This window comes from Notamacropus eugenii, chromosome 4, assembly GCF_028372415.1.
Source record: "Notamacropus eugenii isolate mMacEug1 chromosome 4, mMacEug1.pri_v2, whole genome shotgun sequence".
NCBI lineage: Eukaryota > Metazoa > Chordata > Mammalia > Diprotodontia > Macropodidae > Notamacropus > Notamacropus eugenii.
The window spans coordinates 224,836,311-224,849,168 of record NC_092875.1 but is presented as its reverse complement, the minus strand read 5'-3'; the positions used below and the strand labels follow the sequence as shown (position 1 = coordinate 224,849,168).

At 33.5% G+C, this 12,858-nt stretch overlaps 2 long non-coding RNA genes across 5 annotated transcripts in view; one reads left to right on the top strand and one right to left on the bottom strand.

Moving 5' to 3' along the window:
• LOC140501005 (uncharacterized) overlaps nucleotides 1–12,858 on the top strand; it is a 144,539-nt gene that overhangs the window by 69,659 nt on the left and 62,022 nt on the right. The gene's annotated exons all lie outside the window — the stretch shown is intronic.
• LOC140501004 (uncharacterized) overlaps nucleotides 10,391–12,858 on the bottom strand; it is a 79,943-nt gene continuing 77,475 nt past the window's right edge. For all 3 annotated transcript variants that reach the window (XR_011966015.1, XR_011966013.1, XR_011966014.1), the window contains one exon: nucleotides 10,391–12,591. This is a non-coding gene — a long non-coding RNA (uncharacterized lncRNA). The remainder of the gene's footprint in view (nucleotides 12,592–12,858) is intronic.

Here is a 12,858-nt window from a genome sequence, read left to right as displayed (position 1 = left end):
TGAGCCAGAGGTGCTTCACTCTTTCCTATAGAGTCATCAAGCCCAGTGGCAAGACAAGCCAGGACAACTGGCAGTGGCCCAGGAGATAGTGGATGACCTTGGCATTTTAAATGCCAAAACATTATTTAAATTTCTAAATATTTTTTAAAATATTATTCTGAGTCCATAGGCTTTTCCAGATTCAAAGTGGGTCCATTTCACAAACACACAAAAAATATCAAGAACCATGGCTTTAGGGGAATGAGGAGCCTAAGATTGCCAGGAGAAGGGGAAGGGGGAGGGAAGAGATATGGCTTACAATTCTGCAGATTTGATCTGAGAAAAGCATTGAGGGGTCTTTTGTCTATTTCTGCTTTAGACTCTTGATTTAATACTGGATCTGCTTTTCTTTCTGGGTGTGATCTATTGCTTAGATCTTGCACCTTGATTTCACCTTATCATCTTGCAAGGAGTTTGTCTTCTAGATCATGTCACAGGTTGATAAAATCTTTGTCTCTGATTTATGTTGGGATATTCAAATGGGATTAGCACCTCTGGTGTGAAGGTGTGCTGAGCCTTTTTAGGGTTCTTCATTCACTTTTTGTATTTACCTGGCACTCAGCTCTCACCTGGAGAGAGGCTCCAAGAAATTGTGGCATGTTAAATGTTGAGGTGGTCTATAGGATACGTATGGCCTTTCAAGCTCTAATGCACTCTAATGAAACTTATTATTTAACTTTTTACAAAACATAAATGTGTGATATTCATATTTACTTCAATGGTTCAGTAATCTCAATAATATGGTATACCATTCATCTATGCGCATCACAGCATATCCAAGACTTTCCATTCAGTCTGATTCTTATAGTATTATCCCCTAAATTGTCCAAAAAATATCTTCTCTATGTCATTTTAATCATTTATGAGTATCCATGCAATCCTCAGGCTATGTGTTATTTCTTACTCTCTCTAAATAACTATCTCACTTCCAGCCAACCTTCAAAGATGTTGGATGACCAGTAACATTACCTGGATAATCATACTCATAGATTTCAATCACATTGTTCTTGTTTTCCGGGGGTTTGAGTGATTAAATCAAATAATATCTTAACTAAAACTACTAATTAAAATTATAACTAAGATTCCAAAACTGCATTTATTAAGGAATGTATTTGGTTACTTCATTCAATGAATGAAGTTACTTCAGTTCAATTCAGTCAGCAGTTGTGAGTATATAAAAATATACATGGTTGTGAAGTAATTACTATTGAGTGATTATTACATAGTACATTTGACAAGGATGGCGTTGGGGGAATCATCATGCTGTCTGCTAACTATAGGAGCATTTAATTGAGGAAGTGGTAATTGCAGAGCTTCTGGAGTTGTTTATGGCATGAGGAAAGGCAACCTGAGAAGCTGACCAGGAGAATCTAACAATATGGGGATTTGTGAGAAAGATGCACAAAAGTCAACAGAGGGCACAGAGAAAATACATAGAAAAAAAAAGAAGTAGCATATTCCAAAAGTCTGTTGATTCTGCTGTAGAATGTTGAAACAAAGGATTAAGGTCCCAGTTGAAAGGTAAAGTTGAAAAGTTACAATTAATTTTCATTTTGAATTGCTCAACATCCATTTAAAAATCTATTCCTTTGTTTAAAATGCATCTTTTTCTAGTCTTCCTTTCCAAAAATAGATACAGAAGCCTATAGATAATATAGAAGGCAACAGGTCTATGGAACCTCTTCCTATCTATCATGGAATTTCAGCAGTCAGGTTCTGATACGAAAGACTTTTGCATTGTTCCAGTCATGGTTTCAGTTTTCATATCAATTCATGTGGAGAGAAATTTACTACTGGTGAGTCATCTCTTGATTCAAGGCTAATGTACAAAGAACGTTTGGGAGGGCATTTAAAATAAGAATTCATGCATTTAAAAGCTTATTTCCAGCCCATGTCTCAGAGAATGGACACTTTAGATAAATAAAATTCTTAAGTAATCATTTTTAAATGTTATCATATTCCACTCTTAAGTGACCCATATTATACATAAAAGAATATTAACTGCCTAGAGTTCTTTTGAATGAAATAATTATACATAAGCCCTGAGGCAATTTATTTGGTTTATGCACCTCCACAAACATATTAAAGTGAAACTTTATTTTGTTCAGTTGTTCAGTCATGTCTGATTCTTCATTATCCATGGACCATAGCACACCAGGTCCTTCTATTCTCTACTTTCTCCCAAAGTTCATGTTCATGTTCATTGTTTCAATAAAACAATTGCTTCATCCTCTGCTATCCCCTTTTCTTTTGCCTTTAATATTTCTCAACATTAGGGACTTCTCCAATGAGTTCCATTTTTGCATTATATGTCCAAAGTATTTAGCGTTAGGATTTTATCTTCCAGTGAGTAGCTCAAACTAATTTCTTTAAATATTGACTGATTTGGTCTCTTTGCTGTTCAAGGGATTCTCAAAAGTCTTCTCCAACTTTCCTTGTAGTCCAATTCTAATAGCCATACATTGCTACCGGAAAAATTATATCTTTGACTACACAGACCTTTGTTGGTGAGGCAGTATCTCTGCTTTTTAATATGCTTTCCAGATTTGCCATACCTTTTCTTCCAAAGAGCAAGTATCTTTTAATTTCATGGCTAATGTCACCATCTGTAGTGATCCTTGAACCCAAAAAAATAAAATCTGACATTGCTTCCACTTCTTCTTCTGTTTGCAAGGAAGTTATTGGACCAGTTGCCAAGATCTTAGTTTTTTGATGTTAAGGTTCAAACAAACTTTTACACTCTCCTTTTTCACCCTCATTGAGAGGCATCTTAAAATTCTTCTTTTTCTGCCATCAAAGTGGTATTGTCTGCATATCTGAGATTGTTGATATTTCTCCCTGCAACCTTCATTCCAGTTTTTGATTCATCTAGCCTGGCATTTCACATAATATGTTCTGCATATAAGTTAAATAAATAAGGTGACAACACACAGCCTTGCTGTGCTTCTTTTCCAATCTTAAAACCATAAGTCAGTCCATATTTCATTTTACATGTTGCTTCTTGATCTGCATAGTTTTCTCAGGAGACAAGTAAAATAATCTGGTACTCCCATCTTTTTGAGAACTTGCCACATTTTATTGTGATCCAGATAGTCAAAGACTTTAGTGTAGTAAATGAAGCAGAAGCAGATGTTTTACTGGAACTCCTTTGTTTTCTTTATAATCCAGAGAATGTTAGCAATTTGGTCACTAGTTTTTTAGTGCTCTTCTTTAGGATTGGGACATAAACTTATCTGTCCCAACCCAGTGACCTCTGTGAATTTTCCAAATTTACTGGCATAACAGCATCATCTTTTTGGATCTTAAATACCTCAGGTGGAATTTCATGACCTCCACCAACTTTATGGTTAGAAATGCTTCTTAATGACGACTTGACTTCATTCTCCAGGATGTCGGACTCTAGATCAGTAACCACATCATCGGTTATCAGCAATAGTGAGATTCATTTAATGTTTTTAATGTTTTTCTTTTAAATAGTATTTTTCCAATTGCATACAAAGACATTTTTAGACATTCATTTTTTAATAAAGATTTTGAGTTCCAAATTTTCCCTCCCGCCTTCTCCTCCCTTAGATGGTAAACAATTGGACATAGGTTATATATGTGCAATTATAAAGCATAGTTATACATGTTGTGAAAAAAGAAATAAAAGGAAAAACATGAAAAAATAAAGTGGAAATAGTATTCTTTGATCTGAATTCAGATTTTATCGGTTCTTTCTCTGGATATGGATAGCGTTTTCCCTCATGAGTCTTCTGGAATTTTCTTGGATCACTATATTGCTGGGAAAAGCTAAGGCTATCATAGTTGATCATTGTATAATGTTGCTGTTATTATGCATAATGTTCTCCTGGCTCTACTCACCTCACTCAGCATCTATTCATATAAGTCATTTCAGATTTGTTTGTTTGTTTGTTTTTTCTGAAAGCCACTTGCCTGTCATTTCTTATAGCACAATGGTATTACCTTACATTCATATTCCACAACTTGCTCAGCCATTCCCTGATTAATGGGCATCTCTTCAACTTAGAATTCTTAGCTTCTGCAAAATGAGCTGCTATAAATATTTTTGTACATGTTTGTCTGTTTCTTTTTTATGATCTCTTTTGGGAAACAGACCTAGTAGTGGTATTGCTGGATCAAAAGGTATTCACAATTTGATTGCTCTTTGGGCAAAATTCCAAATTCCTCTCCAGAATGGTTGGATCAGTTGAGAACTCCACCAATAGTAAATGTGTCCCAATTTTCATGCAACTTCTCCAACATAAGATATTTCTTGTATAGTTATTTTCCGTTGTCTTACTGTCTCATGGCAATCTCTTCTGCTTCCATTATGTTCATTTTTGTCTTTTATAATGCCCATTTTTTAATGAAATGTTTCCTTCATGCCTCAAAATTTCTTGAAGAGATCTTTTGTCATTCCCATGCTACTGTTTTTCTTCTATTTCTTTGCATTGCTCATTTAAGAAAATTCTCTCTCTCCTACTTGTCTCTGAAATTTTACATTCAGCTAATTTAATTTATTCCTTTCTCCTTTACCTTTCACTTTCCTTCTTTCCTCAGCTATTTATAAAGCCTCATCAGACAGTGATTTTCTTTTTTGTTGTTGTTCTTTTTCTTTGGCATGTTTCTTTGTTGCTACCTCTTGCACAATATTGAGGATCTCTGTCCATAATCCATCAGGTACTCTGTCTACCAGATGAAATCCCTTAAATCTTTTCTTCTACTTCCACTTCACATTCATAAGAGATGCTATTTAGGTCATCTCTATACACTCTTGTGGTTTTCCCTGCTTTCTCCAATTTAAGTCTGAATTTTGCAATAAGAATCTCATGATCTGAGTCATAGTCAGCTCCAGATTTTATTTTAACTGACTATATAGAGTTTCTCCACCTTTAGCTGCAAAGTACATAATTAATCTGATTTCTATATTGACCCATCTAGTGAGGACCATATGTATACTCACCTTTTAGGTGAAACTTTACATAAAGGAAAAATGAGATTCAACATAAAGGAGCATTACTGCTTTTAAAATGTGTTTTTATTGGTATTCTCTCTTTCTTATATTGCCATAATTACCCAAGTATCTCTTCCTCTCCCCTCTCCGAAAGCCATCCTATACAACAAATACTATTTTTAAAAGGAGGAAAAGTTATCTTAATTGATTTATACACTGAAAAAGTCTAAAAACATGTGCAATGTTTTATGTCTGTGGAACCACCTCCACAAAGGGGTAAGTTGAGTATTTCTTCTCTTATCTCTTCATCTGAGTCTTAATCTATATAATTTTATAACACTTAAGTTTGATATAAAAGTGCATGTACATTTGAACAACATAGTTCTTTCCATTTACATTGATACAGTTGTTATGTATAGTGTTTTCCTGAGTCTGCCTACTTCAGTCTACATCAGTTGACATAGATATTTCCATACTTCTATGTATTCATTACACATCATTTCTTACAGTACAATAATATTACATTATGTTTATGCACCACAATTTTTTTAGTCCTCCAATTGATGGACATCAACTCTGTTTTCAATTCTTAGCAAAAAAAAAAGTGCCATTATAAATATTTTGTCTTCCTTGGGATACAAGCTCAGTAATGGAGTCTCTGGTTCAAAAGATATGGACATTTTAGTCACTTTATTCGCATGATTCTAAATTGCTTTCCAAAAATGGTTGTACTGTTTCACAGCTTTACCACATATATCTATGTTTCCATAATCCTTCCAATACCGTTGCCATATTTTTTGTCATTTTTTCTTTTTGCCAATTTGCAACGTATAAGGTAAAACCTCAGGGATGTTTTAATTCTCGTTCTCTTATTATTAGTGATTTGAAGCATTTTTAATGTGGTTGTGAATGCTTTGCAGTTCTTTTGAGAACTGTTTATTCATAGTTCATATCCTTTGACTACTGGGGAATAATTATTAGTCATTCATATGTGTATACATACACACATACTACATATACATATGTATGTGTGTAGGTTCATATGTATGAATATGTATGTGTGTTTGTATGCATATATGTATGTATATACATATATGTGTGTATGATACCAGACCTTTATCATAGAAATTAGATGCAAAGATTTTTTTTCCATTCAACTTCCCTTCTTATCCCAGATGCATTAATATTGTCTGTATAGAAGCCTTTCAGTTTTAAGTAATCAAAGTAACCTACTTTGCCTCATGTAATTGCTTCTATCTGATGTTTGTTTAAGAATATATCTCTTACTCATAGCTGTGAGAGGTGCATCGACTATTTTATTTCCTTTTTTAAATAGTGTGATCTTTTATATTAAGGTTACCATTCAAACAGAGATTTCTGCTCGAAGGACGGTGACCTTTGAGTTCATGGCCTTTTCTTTGCCCTTTCCCTCAGATAACCCTCCCTCAAAATGTATGCAATCTACTTTTTTTTTAATTCTCTTTTTTTTACTATAGGTTAAGAGAATCTTGTGGTATAAATTACAGAAAAACTTTACAAATAAGGGTACAGTGTCATGGTACCCAATTCAATATGCCTAATATTTGCTAGTGAATCTTACTTGTAGTCATTTCTAGTTCCTCATTGAAGTTCACCTTTATTTTCACTACCTTACTAAAACCAATCTTAGTACCATCCTGTCTAAGTTAAAGGTCTACTGCTCAGTATAAATTAGCTTTTTCAATGACACTCAAACTTTAATTTGTCATTTTCTCTGGATTAAACCCATATTTTTACCCTGAACTAGCTTTTCTCTTTTCTAGGAACAAGCACTAGGCAACTTTGAAAAACTGCCCCTGCTCTAAAAGTTCTTCCTCCCCTCTTTCCTCTTCCTTTCTGAAACTACTGTAGTTACTTTTTTTTCCCAAGCCTTTGAATTTTTTCACTACTTTTACCTTCAATATTTTTATCCAGCTTTCTATCTTCCATTCAAAGTTCCCATACTACTTTCCTAAGGAATCTCTTCTATCTACAACTTTAGATATTATATTAGCATATATAAGATGAAAGTGTTTTTAAGTCTATTGATAACTTTCATACTGTCTTAATGTAATTATAATAGTTATTATTTATAGTATCTACTATGTGCCAAGTACTGTGCTATGTACTTTACAAACATTGTTTAATTTGATTCTCACAACAAACCTGGGAGATAGGTGCTATTAATATTCCCATTTCACAGATGAATAAACTGAGGCAAACAGATATTAGGTGAATTGGCCCGAGTCACACAGCTAATATCTGAGGCCACAGTTGAACTCAGGTCTTTTCAGCTATAGGCCCAGCACTGCACCACCTGTCTATTAATTTTCCCCTTATATTCACGACACTCTTCCATCTCAGAGAGTTATCCCTCTTCAGCAAAATAAATAAATAAATGACAGATAAAAAGAGAAAAGCTATTCAGAAAAATCTATTGACACATAGAAAAATAATCTGATTGCTATATCATATTCCTTTCAGCAAAGAAAGGGAAAGGGCATCTTTTTTTTTTTTTTTTTTTTACGTCAAGCTTGTTATTTATAACTCTACAATACTTTTATATAGAGGGAGGCTTTATTTTTTTCAACATCCTAACAATGGAATCTCTAGGTCATATATGTGTGTGTGTACATATATGTGTATGTATACATATATAGACACATTTTCAACACTTTGTTCACATAATTTTAAATTACTTTTCAAAAATATGTCAATTCATAGCTCTACAAATTATTTATTAATTTACTTGTCTTCTCCTAACCTCTGCAACATTAATTATTTTCATCTTCCATCATTTTTGTTATTCTTGACATATGAAAATGTTACTTTAATACATAACCCATATTAGAAATGAAAATTTGCCACTGAAATAAAAGCAAATTTTAAAATCTGTTTCAAAATAAACAATGGATAGATAATCAATATTTATTCTTCTTACTCAACTATAATTTTAAGTTACCAAAGTGGTCTAAAAAAAGATTTATAAAATGAGTAAAAAGCAACATGTTGTGAAAATACTGTAATTATCATCTGCTGACAACTCAAATTATCATCTCAGAGTATTTCCAAATGTCCCAGACCTTTTGGATCAAGTGCTGAAGAAGAAGGGGAAGAAATCTAAAAAGTAGTCTTAATTTGAAATGTTGAAAAAACTGACGGTGGCTTGGAGTTGCAATGGTATTGGCAAGGGCTACCAAGGCTGAGAACTACATTCTGGCATGATCTGCTGTTGTTGTAGTTGTCATATTATTCTTGTTTTTATTGTTATTATTATTTATTATTTCTTCTAATTATATCATCGGCATGCAGCATTATGTAGTACAGCATAACAGCTGCATGAGCTCAGAAAAAATTCAGTACATAGTATAAATATGAACAAATATAGATTAGAAAGATCAAGCGAATTTCCCCTTGAGGTTTTTCACTGAAATGATACTTCCTAGGGGATTCTTGAAAACCAGTTCCTAACTCATTTACAATGATCAGGTATTTTAAAAAACAATAATAGTAAAGGACAAATAAAGTGTATTTTCTCTTCTAACTAAATATTGTTAACTCAACTTGAGTGTTGCTTGGGTTGCGACTATGCATTACAGAATACAGATCTAATTGCTTTAGTATTTAAGCCCTCCAAGCAGTGCAGATGTTATGCAAATGGTTTAGTGCTCATTTTCAGAAAGTAAACAATTGTGGTAAATTTTGCAAGGTTTTGTTTTTTTTTGCATTAGCATTAAACTTTCTAAAAATTGTTTACTTGCAATGTTAGTGCTCAAACAAACTGAAATTTCCAAAAAAAAAAAGAAACACTATGCTCGGTGAGGTCTCAGATTTAGGGTACAGTGAATCTCATAAAAATATTAATAATTAGCATTTATAAAGCATATGCTAAACACTATGCTAAATGCTTTACGAACATTGTCATGTAAAAGTATACTCCATTCCTGAACTCACCAGTGCTAAACAATATAATTAGCATTAAGTTGACTCCACAAATCTGCGAAATATTGTATATCCACTTGAATAGTATATAAGTAAGTTTATTTATTTAGTTAAAATTTTTACTATTTCAGTCGAGAGAGTCATTTATAATATGGTACAGTTTATGCTCATTTTGTTCAGTGACATCACTTATTTGCTGTACCTGCTTCACTTTGGTAATGATGATGGGAAAGTCATTTTAAAAATACTGTTATGGATTAGACAGAAAAAGGGGCCCGTTCCTCACATTTTTACAATTTCACAAATGTGATCAAGTGTAGAGGCTAGACTCAAAAACCACCAAGCAGCAATGAGTCCAGGCAGCTTACCCCTCTAAATAAATCTTAATGGCTTTTATAGTTCCTTGACTATGTAAGTCCATCACCAAGCAGGAATTCAACCATGAAGACTTACAATTTCAAATCATTCATTAAATCTTCCAGTGTGTTTAAGATTCTTATAAGCATCCTTACTATAAATTAAGCATGTTAACAATTGAAACTGAACAATCCCATCAGTAGACATGCTAGACTGAAAAGGAAATGTATCTCCTAGCAACACTGGAGATAATAGAATGATAGTCAAGGAAAATGAGCTCAAATGCTTATGGAAAGGTGGCTAAAACAACATAGGAGGGCTACTAAGAAAAATAAACATTTATTGATACCACAAATTTTCTCTGTAATTCAGGAAGATTACCTTTTTCTCTTTGTACTGGTCTTTAAACACCACTTCGATTAAATATCAGTAACAAAACAAACAAATTGGCTTCTTGATAGAGCTCGTTTACCAGACAATACACAGAACAAAGTGATCTTTATTCTCCAGACGTAAACCAGCTTAAGTGGAAATTGAACCTATTACACAAAAATTAATAGTTGCATGTTTCAGAGATGATAAAGAGAATGTGTTCTTAATTTTAAGTAGGATTAACAATTTTCCTCCATCACAATCACAACAAAGTGGGGCGAGAAAACTAATACCAAGTAAAGAGAATAAAGAGTTGCTGCTCACTTTTTACAATAATGTTCAACTAAACACTTATCCTTATTTTTTTTCAGAAAATAACCTGTACTCTTACATGCCTGATGTTTAATCATCGTAGTGTTCTCATTTTTTTATCCTTCAAATAATTTCATTTGAAGGTATGCATTTCCAAATAAATCCTAACCATGGCTCTGAAGTAACTGTAACTTCCTTTTATGCCTCTGCTTTTTTGTTTGTATCCTACAACACAGGAAATTGCTGGCTAATATCCTCACTTTTAGTGCAAGAACTAAACCAGAATTGATTTTCTGAACTACCAAGCACCATTTTGCGTGGTTACTCTTGTAGGGACTAAATGATGTGAATAATTGTGTAGTAATAAAAATAAACAATAAAACAAGCCATATCTTGTGTGAAAAATGTTTAAACATTTATTTATCCAGCACACCAATATTTCAGTGTAGGTGCTTCCATTGTAATTAGATGTCTTATTCACAGCCACCTAGAAATGCCTGGTATCTGCTTTTAGAATTAATGAACTTAAGCTGGCTATTGCCAGAGCCACTCAAGTATTTAAGTCCTAACCCTTGAGCAATAAAAGGATAAGGTTATATACATAAAAATAATTGTTCGCTCTCTTTGATTTATTTGAATCCACAAAGACTTTCAACTTTAGACACAAAATGTAGCACACTTGGGTGTTTGGGTACAAAACAGTCAGAGAAGAAAATATTTAAATACATGTGATGCTATCACTTCCTCTTGGATTAAATTTATTTTTAGAGGCAACCTTTTCTCACAATCTTCCATCCCCTCCCAACAACCTGTTCAGTGATTTCATTTGGACTGAATTATTTGAGAACTCTCTAGGGAATTATGACTTATTCAATTAGATTAGATCACAATAAAATAGTCTCTATGCCCAATAAACACTTAGAACTTCTTTTTTGGGGGGGTAGGGGATAGGGAAATGGGTTCAAGTCATAATGATACATACAGAAAACAAAAGGGAAGAAAGTATCATTATCTTCACTCAAGGAATTAATCTGGCTTGAAGTACCAAATTCATAATGCACACATAAAACCAATTCACCATTATGTATGTTTATTAGGGATGATGATACGCTAAAAATGCAATCAATGCAATGTATGCAATCGAATTTGACTATTCAATACAATGAATTTCTTTTATTTGGATTCACATTTATTTGAAGTTAAAATTATGTAAAATATGATCATTGCTTCTAGTCCAGTGGAAATAAGCAGTGCAGATTCAAATAATTCAAATATTTCATGAGATTCATTATTTACACAAATTGGAACCCAGTTATAGTAGAAAAATCAAGGAATCAACTACTAATCTGATTTCTAATTTTCTAGTATGTATGTTTCATACCAATGCTCATGACACGGTTCTCTCTCTGCCCAGTCAGAAGTCCTGTGTTTCTCTAAGGTGACAAGGTGGTAAAGGTAACATACTGGCAAGTCTCCATCAGCACGACATGGGATATTCAAATTTCCAAATGCAAGATTCTATTCTAGACATTCAAAAACAAGCTGGGAAAGTATTCACATGCTTGGAATAGATATCCCCCTAACTCTCTGACAGGTTTCAGACCTGGGGACTCTGATAGGTTTGATGGTTTTAGTAAAGGTATTTACAAATTACAATTAAGTTCTGACTGATGATCAAGATTATCTAAAGTTATGATGAAAGGAAACCTGATCAAAGCTACATAATTAGCAAGTATGTATTATTTATTTGTCACAAATGGGAAGACATTCCATTAGTAATTGTTTATCAGATTGAGGGACACATACAGACAGCTAATTGCCACACTATACGACTCAAATGTTTATCTTATTACTGGAAGTTAGCTTATATAACAATAGCTTAGCCACAAAATTAAGACTTAAAACGAGGTTGTTCACCCTAAGTAAACATATTCAGTTAACACAGTCCCTTTGCAAGGTATAGAAGTTACCTTGAGCTACTAAATAAAACTTGTTTTTTAAGTGGTAAGTCAATGACATGATATTTCTATGATATCTTAATTCATTTTTATGTGAGAAAGAAAAAAGTATCATAAAAACAGTTTTTCAGTATGGGGGTTTTTTTATTCACTATAAAGTAACTCCCATCTCCAAAATAACTAAAAGTAATCAACTAGGCAATAAGTCATTAATCAATAACACAAGGAGGACTAGCATCTCTGATATGAGGATTTGCTAAGGCTTTTTCAGGGCTTCTCATCCACACTGGGTGTCCTCCTACCACTAAACTCTTATCTATGGTTCCAAGAAGCAGTTATATGCATAGCAGTCATCCTAAAATAAAACCATCTTGACAGACAGGTTAAACCAGATTGAGGGGAACTGACAGAGCTGAAACCCATCAGAGAGTAAAGGGAATGTCTGCCCCAAGCATGTGAAGAGTTCTCCTGACTGAATGGAAGAATGAGAACAATTTTTCCAAAGGCCATGAAGGTGATTGAAGCAGGTGCTTGTGAAGTGCTTGGTGAGACATCAAAGATACTGAGGTCATCCACTGCATCCTAGGCCATCCCTGGTCATTTTGTCTTTTGTCTTGCCACTGGACTTGAATGACCCTGGAAGAAAGAGTGGACTTATGACTTTGTGCAACTCTGCCTCACTTAATTTCAATTCACATGCAAGACTTCTTCTCTTTGAAAACTAAGAACCAACAATATTTCTTCTTAATGCATTTAGAAAAGGAGCATAGAACAGCAGTTCTAATCAAAATAGATGTACTTCCAAATTAAGAGAATTTGCTGGCTCTGAATTCTTTCCCCTCAAAATATTGTGTAGTTTCTTTGTGTCATGTTTCACTTATCTCATAGAACCTTCAGAACTTT